Source organism: Fulmarus glacialis, unplaced genomic scaffold (genome assembly GCF_000690835.1).
Source record: "Fulmarus glacialis isolate BGI_N327 unplaced genomic scaffold, ASM69083v1 scaffold10790, whole genome shotgun sequence".
NCBI lineage: Eukaryota > Metazoa > Chordata > Aves > Procellariiformes > Procellariidae > Fulmarus > Fulmarus glacialis.
This window is the reverse complement of record NW_009189623.1, coordinates 1-21,965: the sequence shown is the minus strand read 5'-3', so window position 1 is coordinate 21,965 and position 21,965 is coordinate 1. Positions and strand designations below refer to the sequence as shown.

At 37.9% G+C, this 21,965-nt stretch overlaps 1 pseudogene; it reads right to left on the bottom strand.

Annotated features, from left to right (window-relative positions):
- Nucleotides 1-20,692, bottom strand: part of LOC104080436 — a 66,741-nt pseudogene extending 46,049 nt beyond the window's left edge.
- Between the last annotated feature and the right edge of the window lie 1,273 nt (nucleotides 20,693-21,965).

Genomic DNA, 21,965 nt, shown 5'->3' with positions numbered 1-21,965 from the left:
CCTTCCAAGGTAACACAGAAGTAGAAAGAGAAGGAGTTTGAATGATTTTGGAGATTTAAAGAATTTGAACAGCACCTTATATGATTGAAAGGAGTATCCCAATAGCCAATTTTGCAATTTGAAGAGGTCTACGATGAAGTTACAGCTCTCTAAATTTAAGGCTACACCTGCACTTAAAGGTGTTCTTGCAGCTCATGTAGAGATCCCGGATGGTTAATTTTGGTATAACCAGCAGTGGGACCAGCTACTATAAAAGCAGCTGGCTAAGTCCGTGGATAATCAGCTCCTCTCTACCCTCTGTGATGCTGCAGCCAAGAGTTACACAGCCACCATCTCTACGTCAGCATGCATCACACCACTCGCGGTAGTCTACAGTTTCCTTAGAGTGTGCACACTAACCCTCCCACAATTTAAAAAAAAAAAAACAAAAAAACAACAAAGCAAAACAAAAAACCCAAACAAAACTATCTGGGGCTGCAACTACCCTGCTGTCAGCACCCAAACTGGCTACCAGTCAGGTAGGGTTTGAGAACATTTGCTGCAACCACACCACATCAAAACCAAAAGAAAGAAAAAAGAAAAAAAGGAAAAAAACCTCAAAAAACAAACAAAAACCAGTAGCAAACACACAACTTAACAATATACAATTTTTAAAGTTGACAGATGTCACTATCCTCTTCCATAACAGTGGCACTCTATAACTGTGAATCAAATGCACTAAATATATCACAAAGAAGTAAAAAAAAAAAGTAATTTTCAGCTTCAGAACAGTTCATCATCAGTAAGAAAAACTGCCATTTTTTTCTGAGGTACTAAATATGCTGAGTATCTGCAATGAAAACGAGGCTCCACATTTTACAAATGGTACACCTAGGCAGAGAAGTTAAACATAGAGCTGGTTAGGAAAACAGGAAATTTAGGAATATACTGGGCTTAATGAGCTTTTGCTTAGATTTAGGTAAGATTTTTTTTTTTCCAAATTTTTTGTTAGTTTGCTGTCTGACAGGTTGTTAAAGAGCAAGCTATCCATCTTTACAGCAGCCTGCTGTGTGGATTGTCCAGTGTACAAGGACTTTAAGACATCCAGGCTATTTGCCATGGCATGACAGGACCAGAAGTCCCTTCCTTCACAGCAGATGCACTGAAAGCTCTGACTACCCTGTTCTGAAGCAGTTTTCATAGGCTAGGATCCTAGTGCCCCAGAGGTATATTGAAAGTCCTAAAAGCCCCAACACTGGACCAATATTTTCAGAGTTCTCTGAACTGCTGTATATTTTCTGCAGCAGCCCAGAATTTTTGTCAAAGGGATTTGATTTCTCCCATTTCCACTAAAATTAAAACAAATAAGATTTTAAAAGTAAACAAAAAAGAACACTCTGGCTTTTGCTTCAAATGTTAATATCATTATTATTATTACTAATATTAATATTGAAGTGGCAAACAATGGTAGAAGCGATTTTTCTGAATTCAGAAAATCACTCCAGGACAACGTAATCATTAGAGTTGAGGAATACCTGTTCTAGTAAAGCAGACAATATTGATATCTTAAGATATACAAGGTTTAACTCCATTATCTCTAGAATCATCGCAAGAATGTGTTAGGAAAACCTCAGGATATTTAGAGATAATTTTGAAATTATGCAGGCATGAAAATAAAGTTGCTTTTGCTTTCATAATGGCCCTGTTTGCTAGAGTTTATGGCTTGAGGTTGAAGGGTTCTCCGAGTTCTTACTCCACTAATAAAACTGAATATTAAGAATGTCTTGTGAAAAATTATACAGTTGGAAATGAGTAAACGGCATAAATATAGGGAAAAAATGATGAACCTTCCAAGTTTTACAAGTTGCAGATTTTTAAGATAATTATTCTGAATATGAATTCTTTCTAATATAATAATTAAATTATTTAGCAATGCTTTATTTCCATTTTTCAAACAGTTCTCCACTGTATTTACTGGGGAAAACATTCATCCAAATAGAATACATTATTGTTTTTCAGAATAATTCCTACTCTGCTATAAGGTTTTTCTCTTCTCCAACAGATAGTTTTATTTCTAATGTAGGTATTACACAACAGCATGATTTAGTTCAGCCATCCCAGGTATGAAGCAGTGATATACAATTATTCAATGCAAAATTAACGCATTACAAATGTCCCAAGATCAGAGGAAAGAGCACTTTCCTCTAAATTCATATCTGACAATTTAATAAGGATGGACATGATTTGAAGTGTCTTCAAAATAAAAGATAAGACTATATACTTAAAAAAACCCCTACTATTATACAATGTCCAGCCGCACCGGTTTGGAGTATGTGTTAATGAACACGTATCAAACCCAGAAGCCCAAAGAGACCCTCACCTGTTTAGAAAGCAGCTCCCTGCAGAGAGTATACAAGGTAATAAACTTCCTGGCTAACAGACGTGCATCAATAAACCCTTCAGCAACCAACGTAATTTCAGAGATCAGTTCAATGTCAGGGACAACCATAGCACAGGGTCTACGAAAGAAAACAAACCCCATAATCCAAATACACAGATTAGTATTTAAACATGGAAAAAATAAGTCATTTAAATCAAATGACTGATGTGTGCAAACATTTTTAAAAACAGAGCTCGAGAGAGTCACAATTAAGAGTGTCAGTCAAAGCTAACAAGGACCTTACTTCAAAGTAAAAGGAGCTAATTAGGCACTGTTGATTGTTAGTATTCAGTAACATTGCTGCACACAAAGGAGGCAGCTGAGAAACACAGGGCTTGGGAGACAGGTACTACCGAAACTTAGAGCAGGCACAGTCTGCGGCGGCGTCGCTTGCCACCACTGACTGGAGGACACTGCCGGCAGCTGTACAGGGTCTGGAAGTCAAGTGCAACACCCTGCCATTGCTAAAAATGCCGTCATTTTTTAAAGGACTTCGATTTTTGGAGAGCTTTAAAGCTTTTATATGAAGTTATAAGGTTGCCTTTGGAGGTTTCACTGTTTGTTTCTTTTTTAAATATAACCTTTAGTTCAAACTTTTAGAACAAAACCACAGCCATTTTAATGATATAAATGAGAAAAATCTCCAGTCAAAAAAGTAACACAAAGAAATAATGCAAAGGCTGAACAATTTCCTCATTAAAAATCACTACTTAAGTTACATAGTGGCAGAGAAGAAATCTTGAATTTTGTGTTCAGGTCAGCTACAAACCAGCAAATTTGTCCCTTAGAGCACTTTTCTTACTCCTGACAAATACAAAGAGTTCTTTTGTTCCCCATTCATATTTAAATATGACAAAATTAAGACCAGTGGTTTAGTCCAGCAGTATATCTCCGACAGAAATCAATAACATATAATCTAGAAAGAGAGTAAGCCCCCCTCTGTTAAACAATTTTTAAATAAACTATTCCCTAAGAAGCATTTCTTCATAAGCCCAAACAAGGGCTGCTATATGCATTGCAGTCAATTATCAAAAATCATATGCTCTTCTACATACCATAACCAATATCCTTCTTGCAAACAGAATAACTGCTTGCACAAGAAATATCAGGCTAGGAGTATTTAATATATCTTCTCTCCCTTGTTTTATTAGGTGGCAAATATAAGGAGTTAATGCTTTACCAGTTACCTTCCACCTTTCCTGTGCATTGTACAATGGATAAGAGCCATTACAGACATCAGCTACAGGGCTGAATTCCTGAGTCCCAAATGCAGCAGTTCATACTTTAATTCCAAAGGCTTTTTATGTGACAAACACGTAAAGGTAACAATTCAGCTCTATGTAGCAAGTACATTAAAAAAAAAAAACCAAAACCAAAGAAAACCATAATAGAAAGCACATCAAATAAAGCAATAATTTGAACTTTATCTTTCAGTAGAGATATTGTTAATTAATATTATTTCATATTCCTTACTCTTTTCTTCCAAATGAAAAAAAAATAAAAGGAACAACAAAAACAATAAACGAACAACAAAAATAAATCACATTTTCCATCCTCTGGTGGTCCACTGAGAGATGAAACACCTGGTAGCAACAGGGAGTGATCCCTCCTGCTCTCTTGTCAAATACCACATCTAGCTGACTGCCGAAGACGTGGCCGCCAAGGCAGCTGACTCTCTCCAAATGCAGAAAGGGTGGCAGCCGCACCGCACAGACGCGGGTGGATGGGGTCCCCGTCACCCTGTCCTCCCTTGTGCGAGGTTCTGAATTGAGGGGCTGCCCCACATCGTTCCCTTGGTGCGCACCAATCCTGCTTTGCCTTGAAGAGTTCTTAGATGGCAATTAATGAGAAGGCTTGGTAAAGCAACAGCTAAGTTGTGAAATATTAAAAAAGAAACTTATGGGGAGGGAGGATGCCTCTCTCAGGGTCTCTCTCTAACGTTTGCTAAGACCCAACTATACGGTCTTACTCGGCAACAGTCTTTGCAGAGGCACGTGAATTCAAATCCTAACCTCCTCCTTGTAAACAGATGTTACTTACTGCTTCTTACAAATGGTTGTAATTTAGGCTTCAAGAACAAGAAAGCCAATTGCTGCTGCTGCCCGCTCCTGCCATCTGAAGCAGGATGTTTGGCTGGCAAGAGGATGAGATATGCCCAAGCAAACAGCTTTCTAACTTCAGCAGACTTTGTGTCTTTCTGCAGTGAAAGCATGAAGGAGTATGGTGTCAGGAATTCCATAGCTAAAGCAGAAATAATAAAATACACCAAAATCTTGATGTACTTTTAATACAGAAGAAAGTAGTACTTCTGCTTCAACTTGCTCACAGAAGCAATAGGGATGCCCGGTTCTGCCCTAAGTTTCTATCTTTTAAAAATCAAAGGGATTTACTGCTCAGAGAAGCAGATCCCAGATAGCACGTCTATACTTGTGCCTCCCTAGACAGCCTGGCAGTGCCTCGCAGCTTCCCCACTGAACTTCAATACGCTGAGAAATGAAATCACTGAATCATTTTTTTCTCAAGTCTTGATTAAATCAGTGAAAAGTGTTAATGCAAGAGCAAGGATTTCAAGTGACAACCCTTTTTCAAGCAAGCCCTGCACCATTTAAGTCAAAGACCATTATCACATAGTTCAAAGCGCAGCTCCAACACTTTGTCAGAATAGACTGGCATCATTTTACTGCCCATCATGCTGGAGCAACTGCTTGTGGAATTAATTCACTCTCAGAAACACCATTTTGATACAAACTCACTGAGTGCAGCATGCAAAATACTGTCAGATCTTTTAAATTCAAAACTTTGTTCCTTGAAACATTCGTGTTAAGATATAAAGCATAAATATATACTTTAAGAAAAAGATAATGGGCTGTCCTACAGTGTCCAAAAGCATATGAATTTTTTTGCTGTGCACTATACTTTTCACAGCTTCTCAGCAATCACATATTCAATATCTTGCTAGGTAAGAGTATGCGGCTTCATTTTCAACTGGTAGTTATGAAACATCTATGAACGCTTGCGTGCCTACATCCATGGAAGAATGTGTGTGCTGCTTCTGGCTGAGGTAGAGTTAGTTTTCTTCACAGTAGCTAGTATGGGGCTATGTTTTGGATTTGTGCTGGAAACAGTGTTGATAACACAGGGATGTTTTTGTTACTGCTGAGCAGTGCTTACACAGAGTTAAGGCCTTTTCTGCTCCTCACCCCACCCCACCAGCGAGGAGGCTGGGGGTGCACAAGAAGTGGGGAGGGGACACAGCCGGGACAGCTGACCCCAACTGACCAAAAGGATATTCCATACCATATGGGGTCATGCTCAGCATACAAAGCTGGGGGAAGAAGGAGGAAGGGGGGGACGTTCGGGGTGATGGCATTTGTCTTCCCAAGTAACCGTTACGCGTGATGGAGCCCTGCTTTCTTGGAGATGGCTGAACACCTGCCTGCCGATGGGAAGTAGGGAATGAATTCCTTGTTTTGCTTTGCTTGCATGCGCGGCTTTTGCTTTACCTATTAAACTGTCTTTATCTCAACCCACGAGTTTTCTCACTTTTATTCTTCTGATTCCCTCCCCCACCCCGCCGGGAGGGAATGAGCGAGCGGCTGTGTGGGGCTTACTTGCTGGCTGGGGTTAAACCATGACAATGTGATAGCTAGACACTTTTCAAATGGAAATTTTACTAGGTTAAGCCAGCTGTGAGGATTCCTATTTACCACAAAACAGTGAATATTCTTGCATGTATTTAGGTACATCCCATGAGTTACAGGTACCTTTAAAACTTTAAGTAGAATTTTTTAAAAAAAGGCAAGATACACATTTAATTTCCCTTGTCATTACAGTGTACAGGCAGGCACAAGATGAATACTGATTTTTTCACAGAAATTCTGAAGTAAACAGAAATGGCACTTCACTGCAAACCAAGGCTAGTAACATTAGGTGGGATATGCACTCTAAATGTAGACTTGATATACTAGTATACCATAAAAGTACACTATAGCATACTTGCCCGAACAGAGCTTTGAGGTTTTCAGGCAGTTCTGTCCGACCTGCATATCCTGGGTTCATGGTAATAAATATTGCAACTGATGACTTCAATGTAATGTTTTCACCAAGGAATAAAAATCTGTTATAAGAAAGATAACACAAAAATTTTACAGGTGGATTAGATGTAAAGAACTGCATCATACAAAGCCAGCCATTAGGGGTCAGTTGAAAAAGGTGCATCTGGGCCTGGATCCCGTCTCTCACAATGGCCAAAAGCAAATGCCTAGGAAAGTTTATTAGAGCTGAGCAACAGAGGCATTTCCCTGGTAGGCACCAGCTTTTAGTAATCCGTGGCTCCTCTGGCCAGCACTGAATTTGGAAGGAAAAGACTGGACTGTGAGAGCAACAAAGAGTGCATATGGCTGAAGTATGTCTCTAAGAGGAATTATATTTTGAAACACGTAAAATAAATGAGACTGGTAGGGATGCGGTGGGTTTGAAAAGGCCAGGAGACAGCACTGAGTAAAGGAAGCAGAGGAAGGAGAACATGGGACAGTGAAAACAGAAGGCATGTCTCAAAAGCACTGGGAAACCCTGGAACCCCTTTACTTCTTGCAAAGTAAATCCCGCCAAACTTCTCACCCATATGATGCAATGATTTCACATGGTGGGACTTGAACAGGACCAGGGTTTCAATTGGATTCCTGTAGGGCCAGGAGTTCACTCACATTTATTGCTACATTTTGAAGAGAAAGTTATTTTAAGGTAGTATATTACACAGGTGATTTAGTGTTACCATCTACTCCCTCACTGCATTTACAAAGGGTTTCAGAGGAACTTTGGAAGAAGATTTTACTGGTTCAGTATTTATAGCCTGCAAAGGACAATAAAGAAGCACTGCTGAAATACTCACTTCTTTTTCTTGTTCCTAATTGCATCGTGGATAGTCTACTTGTACTGCCACCACTGACAGAACTTCTACTGAGATGCGATTGAATTAATCAAAGCATCCCCAAGCTCCTGTCTGGACCAAACCTTTATAGATATTCCCTGTAGACTACAATAAAAAGTGAAAGATTTAACATCTTTTTCTTGAAAGCAACAATTTCCAATGTACTTCATATGAAAAAGAAACTAAACAAAAATTTCCGTACTGCTTAGCAGAACATCTCACCTTGCAATCCATCTGCTCAGAACAGTTGAAGACATACACCATCATACCAAGGGCACGGCCTAGATCTTTGGTGGTCTCTGTTTTACCTGTGCTGGCTGGTCCTGCAGGAGCACCGCTCATTGTTAGGTGGAGAGACTGTGTTAGAGTAAGGTAACACCTTAACATAAGAAAAGTGATTGTTAGCATTGCAAGGAACATCTACAATGTTGGGAGTTTGTTGTTGTTTTTTTTTTTTCCAAACCTTATGTTTCATGGGTGATTTATTACGTCCACTTTCTCATTATAATTTAATATCCTAAACCACAAATGTACCTCTTTCATGTTCATGTAAAATCATGATGTGGCATTACTTGGAAAATGCTTATTTTAGATATGAAAACCAACCACATCAACATTTTTTAGGAAGAAGGAATATCCTATCAGTGGTCACACAGGACAGGAAACAGGAGGCTGTAGTTGCCACTTTGCCTATTTCAAAGACTTGAGCCCCAGAATTGTCCCTCCCAACTGAGGGTCGTAAGCACTAAGTCAGCCAGGATTGTTGGGTGCATCTTTTTGGATCACCGATTTTGACAAGAAATTCCATTCTGGAGCCAAAGCATTTCCAGAAAAAAAGCTTCATTGTATGTGGTGTGAAAAAAAGCACTGGTTTGGACTTTAACATATGAAAAAAAAAAATATTCTTTTGCTGAAAACTCCTGATTAACCTTGGTATAGATCCACTCAGATTCTTCTTCAGACTAGACATTGAATATATACATTAAGTTATGCAAGAAATATTTCAGTTATTTTAAAAATAATGGACATTAAAATCATACCATTACTTAAGTATGCACATCTACATGCTCACACATGCTCAAAGATATTGTGTCATAATAACCTTATAAAATACATACGAGGTACGAAAGAACACTAAACTTCTAAGAAACATTTAACTTTTTACTCAGTGAAACAGATAAAGCAAACACTGTTATTAGTAACAGTCATTACCTGTCAGTCAAAGGTGTAATAACTAGCCAAGGGGTATTTCCCAAGTACTCATAAAAGTACTGAAACTGAGCATCGCAAATGTTGGCAAAACAGTGTTTCTGGGCATCATCCCATCTATGGCGTAGCTGTGACAGCCAAGCAAAAGCTTGGGAACTGGTGACCTAAAGCCATTGCAGAGCCTTATGCCAGGTAGGAGCTCTTCAGATGAAAGAAATGAGACCCGTCACAAAGCTACAGCTGTCATCAGTAGGTATCACACCTCATTCCTAGCCATTTATGACTAATAACTACTACAACCAATTATAAAGGATTAGATGCACCTCGAGGCATTTGTGCTTTTATACAGATACAAGTGTAATATAAGATCTTTTTAATAGAGCTATTACAGCAGAACACATTGCCACTTCTTAAGCCAAGACCTTTCCTTACAAACAAAGCAGTCTTTGCGTGGGAGCAGACATTACTTTGACCAGAAGGAGTTTCATTTTACTCCTCAAGCCTTGTTCCTTCTTGTATTAATGCCATCTTAGAAACCCATTTTACTTCTGAGGCTCAGGAGGTCAGAAGTAAAAAGGGAAATCTTTCCTATTTCAAAACCCATCCAGTGAAACGTTTTCTGCATTCAAACCAGCAACATGTGCCAGCCACCTTAGTTTTACCTCAACAAAGTTATATATAGGGCAAGCACTCAGGTTTAAATAAACGCTCAAAATTGTAATTGCATGCACTTACAAAGAGTCACCACAGGAGAGGAGTGCCTTGCTCTAGAGATGCACATGTATGCCTCCAAAAGGAGAGCAAAACACACTGTGAACGATTGAAGATGGAATAATTAAAAGCAGAATAACTAAAGACATCTGGAAGAAACACTCAGATTGCCCAAGGATTGTCTGCACTCAGTTTTGTAATCTGAAAATGTAAAGGAAATATCTTGCTGCTCACAGAAAACCTACTAAAAGTTTGAACGGTTCCCAGAACTAGGGTAAAAGTTGACACCTGACTTTTATTCAGGAAAATTTTAAATTTAGAAGGCAGTAGCCCTTAAAAACGCAGGCCTGAAGGTCTGAAGCAGGCTGTCTTCATGATTATACCTACTCCACCTCAACCGTCCTCGTGCCCACATGCAGATCCAGCCCCAAACTTAGCTTAAGTACTATTAATTCCTGTCAAAACCACTAAAACTGTGCATGTAAAATACAGCTGATCCAAACACATACCTTCTGAGCTACGAGATTTGCTACAACATCTCTAGCATGAACATCTATGGTGCAAATGGTCATGATTTTCTGTCAATCACCCAAGGAAAGTTCTCCAAGAAGCATGGTAATAAGAGCATTTAGCTGAGTGACCTGAAAAGATTTAGGTAACCCTCTAAGACCAGATGGATTCCAGTACCATCTACCATTATTGCCACTAGAAATTAGTTCTGCCTACATCATTAATTAAATCCCCACAAAAACTGTCTTGTATGTACAAATTAAACATGGGATAGTTTAAACAGACATTTGAACCACCTCCAAAACAATGACAATCCAGATGAGCACAAATACTGAAGGTGGTCAGCTAGGCAGGGTAGGAGGAATGGATGGATAAGAAGATGTCCATGAAGTTGAGTTGTAAATTTTCTGGTTACAATCTCCATAGAGATATGCACCAGACTCCACAAAAGTTGTACTAATTGCATGAGAACATTTATTGGCAAACTGTTTGAAAATAGACTTTAGGAAAGATCAGTGACTTACGTTTTAAAAGAAATGAAGGGAAGATCACAAAATGTGATATGAATGATTATACAGATTTACGTAGTAGAAAGACGCAATGGAATTTTTCAGGTTTCATATTAATAGGAACGAAAAACATACACAGCTACTGCATGTAATTCTAAGGAGGCAAATGTAACTTTATTAGAAAGATATAACTTATTGGGTAGCTAGTGTGAGACAGAACTATGCTTGTACATGTTTTAAAACTCTGGCTTTAAAAATGGGTGGTGAATTAGTGAGACACTACACTTTCTGTATTATTTTTATATAATATACAAAAACACCTACTGGTGCTGTTTTAACTGAGACAGAGTTAAAGGACGAGAAGGTAATACTCCATGCAAACAGATTATTTGAGAATCACAGTCTAAACCCCTAACAGATTTTGAAAATGCTTACAAAAATAAAACCAGAAGGTAATTTCACTGGGTTCCCTATTCTTTCTGTATCATAAAGGAGATATCAATAGCAACATTCTGAATGAAATTGTCTAGCATCCTGAAATATTTCTGGCATCTTCCTTTAAACACACCCAAAGCTCCACTTCGTTATGGCAGGGAGCTGCCATCTGCAGAGAGGCTCAGATGATCTTTCCTAGTCCACTCTTTTTACAGCAGAACCACTCCAAAGTCCCCACCTTAGGTTCAGAAAGCAGCAACAGCATGGGACAGTGCTCTGCTCTACTTGCAAAGTGACCACAGAAACATAGCCTGCCTGGATCATATAGAGGTTCATTGTGGATCTGTCTCTGCCTTTCACAGAAGCTAGCAGGGATTGTTTTAAAAAAAAACACAAGGAACATAAAAAACAAGTCCAGGAGAAGGATATCCTGGGAACATATGCCATAATTTGCCACAGCCAGAAATTACTCAACAAACAAAAAAACCCCAAACCAACAAACCCAAACCCCCAAAACTATGCTACCTATTTTATCGTATTTAATAGCCACGAACTGGACTGAAATATGGCTAATCTTTCATTTGACCTTTTTTATACTTCCATCAATCTGTAGCCAAAAGTTCCATATTTTAAACTGTACACTGTGTGAAAGTATTTCTTTTGTTTAAAGTCTGCTACCTAATAGCTTCAGGTAGTGCCTATTAGCTCTTGTATTATGAGAAATGAGAAACAAAGATTAATCTTTATCCACCTTCTCTATTACAGGGATAATTTTAGACACCTCTAACAGATTTCCTCCCCCTCAAAAGTCTCTTTCCTATTTCGTGTTTCCCTTCGGCAGATTTTCTAGGTTGGAAAAGAACCAAGTTTTCACAAAGAGAAACAATACTTACACCAGGACAAAAACATTCAAAAGAAGCTGGAGGTAAACAAGGGTGAAGCGAAAAATCAAACTGCAGAAGGTACCCTTCTGAAGTGGGACTAAAACTAGTAATATTAGAAGTAAACTGTTTGGTTTGACACAAATAAAACCAATGGTTTTGGCCTCCTTACAGAAATGTATGTGTTTAGTATTTGTATATGTACTGGTTGCATACTCTGTTCTCGTCACACCATTGCAGTTGATGTTTGGCGGTATCTTTGCTTTTACCTTTCATCTCAGTTCAGAATAACCCTACAGAAACCCCAGTAATTAAGATGTGATAACAATGCCCATGAGAGAACAGAAATGGAAGCAAAAGGCGTATTTCTTTTTTTCAGTAGGCGCTAATAGCAGTTACTTTACTAGAGGGCTGAAATTACTAGACATGCCACTCATCTCTTTTTATGAGACCATTTTCACACTGTACTTATTTTCATCTGAATTAAACAAAAAGAAGATATCCATACCTCTTGTGGCAATCCTTCAGGGCTGATGCCAAGCCCTCTTCCAGCCTACTGAATGCCATCTCAACATCTGAAACCCACCAGATTTGTGAACCAGTAAGTGCAACCTGGGCTGGGTAGTCAAAAACCCACTGTTCTCCCTGCTTCTCTTCATGAGCCAGTATTGCCTCCATGATGTGAAGGCACGCTGTTTTGTGTGCAGTCTCCTCAAGGTATTGCAACCAAGACTACCTTTTGAAGAAAAAAACCCAAACATGCATAAATTTATGCACGTAACGTAAATGGTACATTTTATACTGACAATATAGGAAGCTCATCTCATTAATCTTTACAAAGAGGTTTTTTTACATCAATATTCTTTACAAACTTGAAATGAGAATGGGTTTTTTTCTTCCATTTTCTCTCTCCTACTGCCTCTTTGGTACGATTTAGCTCAGAGGAGCCCTTCCCAATTACTGAGATACCAGACATCGTTTTGTTTTACATATCCATTTGACTTGAACACACAGGCATACTTGAACACTAGATACAGTTTTAGAGCTCCAAATATGAAAGTCTGAAGTTTTTCTGTTCACAGACATAGAGTAAACACAGACAATACAGTCTTTCCTATGTCTCTATGTGCTCAAACGTAGCTGTATCTTGGAGAAACTATCTCTAAGAGGCAAGCTGCATATATTTGTCCACTCAGTCTGGGGCCTCCCTGCTGAGACAATCAATCATTAGAACCACATGCAACATTGATTTTATGCAATGTGAATGCTTATCCATTCAGCACTGTTCTGAGAACAATACATTATTGTCTCAGAAGCTGCTGATCTGTTTTTTTTGACCTACCACTACCCAGTTAGCACACATACTGGCTGGCCAATTAGCACATAGGAGGCTCAAAAACAGCTAAACCCCTGTTCAGCTGATAGGGGACACGGGGGAGAGCTGGAGGTCTGGAGAGGTGTGTGCTAAAGGATAAGAGAGGAGGGGATCTGAAAGTATAATGGAAGATGAAATAACAGGGCAGAAGAAGAGAGGAAGTATGAGAAATGCCACACTCAACCATAGGCTTCATCAGTTCTGTGGCTTTTAGTACATTTTTTTTTTCTTTTTTAATTGCTCCTAAACACTCTGCACTTCTTACAAAAAAAAAAAAAAAAAAGAAAAAGAAAAAGAAAAAAAAGGCAAAAACTTACATACAAGGGGCAGGTAGACAATTTATTAAATTATTAGTTTATTACATAGTTTTGGGCCACAAAATGTTTTGAAATTTGGAAAAAATAGTTATAAGGGTTGTTGGTTTGGTTTTTTTTTTCCTAAATTTACATTCTTAAAGCACCATTTCATGTCAATGAAAGTGTCTATTTAATCTACATCCCAAAAAGGGCAAAATCTGTAAAGGAAATTTCACATGACTCAACATACCTCACCACCGCATCCACACCCTTCATAGAATGGAACAGACTCCTTTTTGTCTGCTGTATGTTCCAAGGGCAGCATATACAGATTCCTCTATTCTCTTGAAACTTAAGATCAGCAATGTTGTCAAAAAGTTTGGTAAGATGATGAGCCACCTGCACCAGACATATAAGGAAACCATTTACCTTAAATTTGTGTTAATCACTCTACATTAATGCATATTTCTATTAAAGTGGATGACTACCACGCTACCATTTGCTATACGCAATAAGACGTTGTGGTCCAGCAAAATTTAACACTTAAATTTAAGTTAAATTTAACTTAAAATTTAAGTTTTTACCAACTAACTGGATAACATGAAGTCCTTGCACTAATCTTACAATTGTGTTTCTTACTCTAATGCTTTCAGTGCATAGTGCTTCAATTGATCTTAGCAAGTAAGATGTTGATTAATCAACATTTCATTCTTAAATTTTAAAGACAATAAAAAAATTAAAACCCATTTTTTTCCATAGTATTAGAACACTTATGCCAATTGAATAAATAATAAGAGTACTTCTGATTTCCCTGGTGGCGCAGACTGACACGGTGACGCTCTCTGACTGTCTGGCACAATCACTACACAGGAGGATTTAATGGGAAAAGCTGGGGTTAATTACACTATTGTCAGTCATCAGAAGAATCTGAAGGACAAAGATAGCTTAATATAAAACTGAGAAGTCTTGAAATTGTTATTAATTATGGCTAGCGCTTATTTCACAAATTGTCGATTCAGGTCTAAATGCCTCGTGTAACTACACACCTCTCCAAAGACCGTGGAGTTTGAAGATCACACCAGCATGCTCTGTGCCTGAAAACTAGAACAGAAGATTTGTTTGGTTGCTCTTATATTGCAGAGCAATGAGTGGATGAAACAAGTCACTGAGACTTAGTTATGTAAAGAAGCTATGAGCTATGTCATCATGTTTGAAGAGGCTCAGTGTTCAAGCCTCAAGCCCTTCATCCTCTTGGAAAGTAACAGATCTCCTGTTACATGTCACACCGCATCTAAAAAGGCTTTGCCTGAGACACACCAATAACTCTAGCACTCAGAGAATTAATGGCCATGGCTGGACAGTCACCAAAGCCAGGAGTATCATCTGGCATGTAGATAACATAGTATAAAGCTTCTGAAATACATCAAAGTGCCTGTGCTCTTATCCAAATTGGTCTCAAAGTGTCACAAAACCTAGCAGATTATTGTTCAAGGGAGGAAAACAGAAGGACAGCTACAAAAACATTCCTCGTACAATTGTCAGCAGCTCAGTCAGAAACAGCCTTACAGAGACCATAGATCTTTCAGTCTTAGTTATCATCACTCTGCATAGCGTGCCTGAAATTTGATCAATCAGCACCAGAAGCAGAACAGATTTGACGATCTCATTGACCTTTTCCATTTCTAATTCCCGCAAACCTACAATCCAAACATCCAAATAAATGCAAATTGCACATAGCTAGATTTCCAGCAAGAGACAGCACAGGATTTGTAACACTTCTCAGCAGGATGGTTTCATCTTTCCTTGCTGAACACCTTGTACTTGTCCTAGCTGGGAGGAAATGCTTACTATCTTGTTTACACAAAGTGTTCCTATTCGTAAAGTAAATTAACACTCAGAAACAACGGTGCAGTTCTACGATACTATCTCCTCACATGGTTAGCTGGAAAACTTGTCTTTCTGTAGACAAAATTAAGTACAATATTATGCAAGGAGGTTCACCTGTTCTGGCTGTGTTCCTTTTGAAAAGATGTCTAGCAAGTCTGCTGAAGAAACAAAATAGAAGCGAGGAAAAGCTATGCCCTTGGTTTCTAAATATTCAGCCAGAGCTTTTTCACAAAGAGAAAGTCTGAAAAGAACACAGAGATTTTAACATTACATGCCCTTAATCATCCTAAAGCCAAGAATTCCCTCCCAGTTAAGGAAGAAATGAGACCAAAAAGTAAAACAGAACAATACAATCCACTTTTGATTTAAAATAATAATGACGAATACACCTGTAAGGAACAGTGGCAAACCTTACACGTTTCCTTTCAGAAACCGAAACAGAACACGGTTTTTTTTACTCATACAGACCAAGGAACCCAAGAGAACGGAATGGTGCCAGAAAAGTTTGGCTAAGCAGAAACTCCCCTTCAACCTTCCAGAGTCCAGCCTTAGAAAGTAAGGGACAAGAACAAAATTTCTTACTTAACAGGGCAGTTATTTGCAGATAAATTAAAAAACAAAACAAAACAAAAAAACCCCAAACAGCTAAGAACCAGTCTAATGGGGGAGCAAATTAACCACTTTTCTTAAGATGCACACATTTTCTTTTATGTATGAAGGATAACAAACAGGAAAACACATGTTGGTATTGACACAAAAAGTATTAAGAATCAAAATACTCATGCCTATCGGGAGAGGAAAAAAACACATTTATTTACATGTGACTGATGCACTTTAGCTATTAGCTTGGTATCTCTCATAATAACAAAAGTGACATCTCAAAAAACAGGTTTGTGTTTTGATTTTTTTAATTTCCTATTACAACTTTTTCCTGCAAGGAGAGACGGGCTGAGACTCCAAACATCACTGCCTCTACAGGTAGGAAGAGTGAACGTCAGCGGGAAGTTCACGGCATACCTTTAAGTGTGTTGAAGGAGGACCTTTGCTGTACACAATCCGCTCTCTCCTGCTGTAAGCATGAAAGAAAGACTCCCAGCTCCCAGGTTGTGGATGGGGAGAAAATTGAAACTGAACATATTTTTAAGACCTTTGACAATTTTTACATCATGCAATCCATAAATAATGAACCAATGCCTCAAATGTAATTGATCGCATAAAAAGCAGTAAAAATCCAATATGTCAAATAGAAACAAATGACAAAAATACTATCATCAGATCATCTCATACCTGTACAAAAAGCAAATGTGACCTGACAGCTCTTCTTTCCTGACTGTTCCATTACTACACTTTAGAAAAATTCATAATCATACTGGAAATTTTACCTGTGCCGCAAAGCTTCAAGTTTGGCTTGCTTGTAGCTTCCATTACATTTTTTGTATTTGCTATGTCAGTCACCAACTCCTGTAGAGAAGTGCGAGGAAGTTATTGCAACATGTGGAATTCCCCTCAGATTGTTTTTTACTTCATACTCTTTACTATACTGGGACAAGAAAAGCACTGGGAAAAAGAGCCGGAAGAAGGAACCTCATCAGCTTGTTTTAGGTTCTATTTCTTAAATGGCAAAAGGAAAAAAAAAAAAAAAAAGAAATCCATAAGCACCTGTTTTGACAGTGTTTAGACTGAACATGAAGGAAATGTAAAATGAACAGAGAGAACTGTTCTGGAGGAAAGCAAATACCACTAGTTATACTGTTAGAACTCTTCTAACAAGATAAAAATGACAGATCGTAACAGAGGCATTAACTTGTACAATAATTCTGCTCATGCGTGCAAGCCCAATGCCTTTTTCAACATGCACCATGAAGAAACTTACGCATGTTAAACGGCATGAATAATTTCATTGTTCTTAACAGGGTTCTCAACTCGTACGAAGGTGTGCATATAGATTTTTTTTTTTTTTTTTTTTGGCATATAGTTAGCCATGTTGCTGCCCACACTGTTTAAATTGCAGATTTAAACAGTTAGAAATGTATTTGGAATTTTAAACGTAGAACCTCCCTGTAGAACATTATCATATCTTAGCTTTTCAGAATTGTACATAATGAGAACTTTGCCTAGCATATGTGGATTGAATTATAGGTATATTGATAACACACAAGTTATTCTCTTTACTAAGCAAGGGTTCAGTGACTTTTTTTGGTCAGAATGAACAATTAAGGCACGATATTTTGCATAAGTTCAAATGTTTAGGTTGATTGCTGTAATTACCTTTGGCCAATAATAAATAATAGACCATAAACTTGTATTTCAACTATCATTGTCCTAAATGATATGGAGTTTGGCAGAATTTGGATTACAGGATTTCTGTAACTCAGAAGTATCTTCTATCTCTATGCAACTCCAGGAGGTTAAAAAGCTAACAAAGAGCAAATAAAAGAAGATATTAAAGTCATGTGAAGGAATGACCTGCAGAACTCTGTCACAAATGGTTTGTGACAATGTGTCAACCAGCAGCTGCCAGTCCATGCGAAAGGAAAACAAGGCAAATAATTACTTTGTTTTTAATAATAAAGAATGCAAAATCCATTTCTGATATTCTCCCAAGTAAGCCTGAGACTCTTATAATAATGTTAATTCAGTAGGTTAGAAACAAGCCTATCGAAGAAATACTCAAATTAAACTGTCAATATGGTATTATTTAAAAAATATCTATTTAATTACCCACTCTAAATAATTCAAATGCAAGATATAAATGGACATAAAACACTAACTCTACTAACTTTGAAGTCTCTGTTGATTTAATCAAATCTGTTTGCATCTTCAGGCAGCTGGCTTCTGATATCTTCAGAGCTACTGAAAATACTTTCTAGTGAGACCACGTGCGCTGAACTTCCATCCAAATGGAAATGACAGAATCTGGCAAGTTTAATTTATTTTGCCAACCTTTCACTTGTTCAATTAAATATACCACATATTTACTTTTCAGAATCATTTGCAGCTGAACCTAAAAATACAAAAACCAGTGAAAAACTGCACTAATCAAAATAATTTATCAAACAGAGAAACTAGAGCTAATAAGAGTTTAACAAATTCTCCCGTAACTTGTTATTATTGTATATCATAACAGAAGACATCTGTAAACACTGCAAATGGACAGCATATCATAAAATTATTTAAAAAAAAAATCTAAGAAAATATAAGCTTAGAAAGCTGTAATTTTGTTAAATCCTACACAGAGACAGGCAATTTTTTAGAATATATATAGTTACATAGCATACATATAGTTTCCCAGGACTAACATCTGGAGAAAACATAAGTCTCTGCAATAAAGATTCAGGAAAAAAGTTTTAATTAACCAAGTTATCAAGGAGTGAATAATATTAATATACTAATAGTATTTCTATTAATTAAATCCTTACTTGATTGTTACCTAAAGTTTCAAGCAGCTGTTCATCTGACTTCAATAAAGGAGCTTCATTCCTGTGATGCTCTTTGTAAGAAAATTCCATGGCAGCCCATGTTTGGCTTATTTCTGCCAAAATCTGGGAACAAGAAGAGTAGTAATAACATCTGTCTCTACATATCACATTTAATATTTTGAGTTGAGAACTTTAATAAAATTATATTTCATTCACAGTGATGGTAAACTACATCACAGACAAGAATTTAGTTTCACTAGGCAGTGAATTTTGCTCACTAGGTAAGCCACATGAAAATATTTCCTTCTATCATTAATTTCTTGAAACAAAACTTAATCAAACAAATGCAAAAACAGACGGAAAAAATCGGCACCTCTCACCTTTTCAGTACCCAAATCTTTCACAGCGTTGTCAACTATACTTTGGACTTCATCTTCTACTTTATGAAGCTGGAGTCCCAGAAGGTCTGTCAAGGTAGCATCTTCTGCTACTAAAAGCCTGACCTATAAAGCAAAGAGACAGCAGAGAGCAAAATAAGTAAATGAATAAGAAAAATCAGACATAAGTATATAACAAAGTGTTCAAATGGAATCCAAGTAAAAAACGATGAAATAAGTTACATGCGCTCTAGATACTGGATATACTTTCAGATTTGCACCAAAATTATGAACTTAATCAGCCTAGATGAAATATTTCTTGATGCTGTTACTGTATTTTTTTTTTGTCTTGTACTGTGACATATTGTGTATCATAACACTAAAAGGCAAGTTAATTTGCACAGCTGCCATTGAAGCTGATGTAAGCTACAGACACAGTATTTGCACACTAGAAATCTTGGTGGGGGTATTTGACATATTTTGTTACTGCTTTGTAAGATATCACTTAAAAAAAAAAAATTCTAATCAAGGCTTTGAAAAGACGTATGACAGTTGATCCTTTTTTCATTTTTTTGGTAAAAAAAAAATCACAACAATTTTGTACTAGGCCTGTTTAGGAGCTTTCTGCATTAAAAATAATTTAAAATGTGCTTTTATTAAAACTGTATGTGAAAAATGCTTGGTATATTGGAATAGAAACATTCTGCTATGCTCACTCTCTTCTGTGTTTTTTTTTCAGCTTTCCAGTTTTCTTCATTTTAAAAATGATTGAAAATTGAACTTCACTTTTTTTCAAAATGGTTAAAAAAGATTTTATTCAAATTTTGAAAACCAACAACTAGTTCATGTTATACCCTAGGAACCAAAACCACTGGGATTCATTTTGAGAAGCTGAAATAACTTTTTTTTTTTTTTTTGTTCATACAAACTTCTTTGGTTTTCCAGCTATATGATCAACAGTTGGGTAAAATGTATACATCTCTCCCCCTTCTGACACCCCTCTCTTTTTTTTTTTTTTTCCCCTCCCTATCTACTGTCAGGTCAACAGTCTCCTTATGCACTAATTCTTAAAAAATTAACTAGTAGGCTGATATTTCAGGTGGCCTTTCTTTCCTTACCTTCCATTCCCCTCTGGCCATCATTTCCTCTGTTCACTATTAAGAAACATTCTCTTTTGCTATCCAGGAAAGTTTCTAGCCACATTGCTTAGTTTTCTTATAAATATTTAATAGAAATTATTACTGGGAAGTATTCCCCTGTCCCAGACAAGACAGAGAACCTTTCAAGCTTAGTGCTATTTTCAGGCTCAGCAGGGAGACAGCCAGGTATGGAAGAACCCTCTAATTTAGCAAGGCATGTCTGCATCTCTTCAGAGAATTGGGTCCTTTTGCCTGAGTAGAGACCACAAATTCACTTCTCAACCCACAAGATGCCTCTGTCTGAAACCTAAATCTCTGCTCCATTACACGATGAATAGTTGGCAGCAGTGGCTCTACCACATGCTTGACAGTACTGCTGCATCTATGGGTAAAGCAGGAAAGACCATCACTGGGGTCTCTTTGGCTGGATACTTACTCCTGTCACATTCATGAGCTGGTACCAGTGTCTCTCTCGGATTGCAGGATTTTGCAACTCCAGTATTGTCCTCAGTGATGACATCAGATTCTTCACCTTTAACTCCAAGCCCCTATATACATCCCAGGAACAAACTGCTGTATCAAAAGACCGCATTTCCTAAGGAATAAGATTAAAATAATTGCAATAATTACTTGTCATTAACAGGCACCTCGTTGATAGCTTTAAGAAAAATTTAGGCGGTTTGTCAGAAAACTGTACTTTCCCGTTTCATATGCGGATGTGTGGGACGGTTGTAGTTAGCACAAGTCTCGGGAAGATTTGATTGGGGTCATTGGTTTATGTGGCAGATAAAGCAAGGGCTCTGGAAATGTACTTTCCAGCATGTCACTTATAGTAATGGAACTGTATTAACACTGCATTTACACAGTGATTTTATGATTATAGTTGGATCAGAGCCATTTACTTCATCACAGCCCTGATGATTTAAGTCTAATTTTCTTATTAATTATTTCACTGCAGATAAAACTATCCATAAATTTAATATATTCAAAACCACCAGGGAGTAAGGGAGACTAATGCACACCAGAGCGTGATGAACATGACACAAGTGATAAGCTCACGGGCAGTGATCAGCACCTTCTCTGTTCCATGACCTGGCATATGTACCACAGTGAATGATGCAAAAGCAGAAGGGGAATGCAATTATTAACTCTCTCCTTGCTTTTACCACCCCTATCACCCTGGTATCATAAAGGGGTAAGTGGAGTGTCCCAGTTTCAGCTGGGATAAAGTTAATTTTCTTCCCAGTAGCTGGTATAGTGCTGTGTTTTGGATTTAGTATGAGAATAATGCTGATAACACACGAATGTTTTAGTTGTTGCTAGGTAGTGCTTACGCTAGTCAAGGACTTTTCAGCTTCCCATGCCCTGCCAGGTGCACAAGAAGCTGGGAGGGGGCACAGCCGGGACAGCTGACCCCAACTGACCAATGGGGTATTCCATACCTTATGGGGTCATGCTCAGCATATAAAGCTGGGGGAAGAAGGAGGAAGGGGGAGACGTTTGGAGTGATGGCATTTGTCTTCCCAAGTAACCGGTTTCCCTGGAGAGGGCTGAACCCCTGCCTGCCGATGCAAAGTAGTGAATAAATTCCTTGTTTTGCTCTGCTTGCGAGTGCAGCTTTTGCTTTACCTATTAAACTGTCTTTATCTCAACCCATGAGTTTTCTGACTTTTACGCTTCTGATTCTCTCCCCATCTCACTGTGGGAGGAGTGAGCGAGCTGCTGTGTGGGGCTTAGTTGCCGGCTGGGGTTAAACCACAACAGTCCTTTTTGGCGCTTAATGTGGGGCTCGAAGGGTTCGAGATAATGACAGGTTTGGTTGGAATGTGCTGGACTGAGTTTATAGCTGTTACTGCTGTTTAGCTATT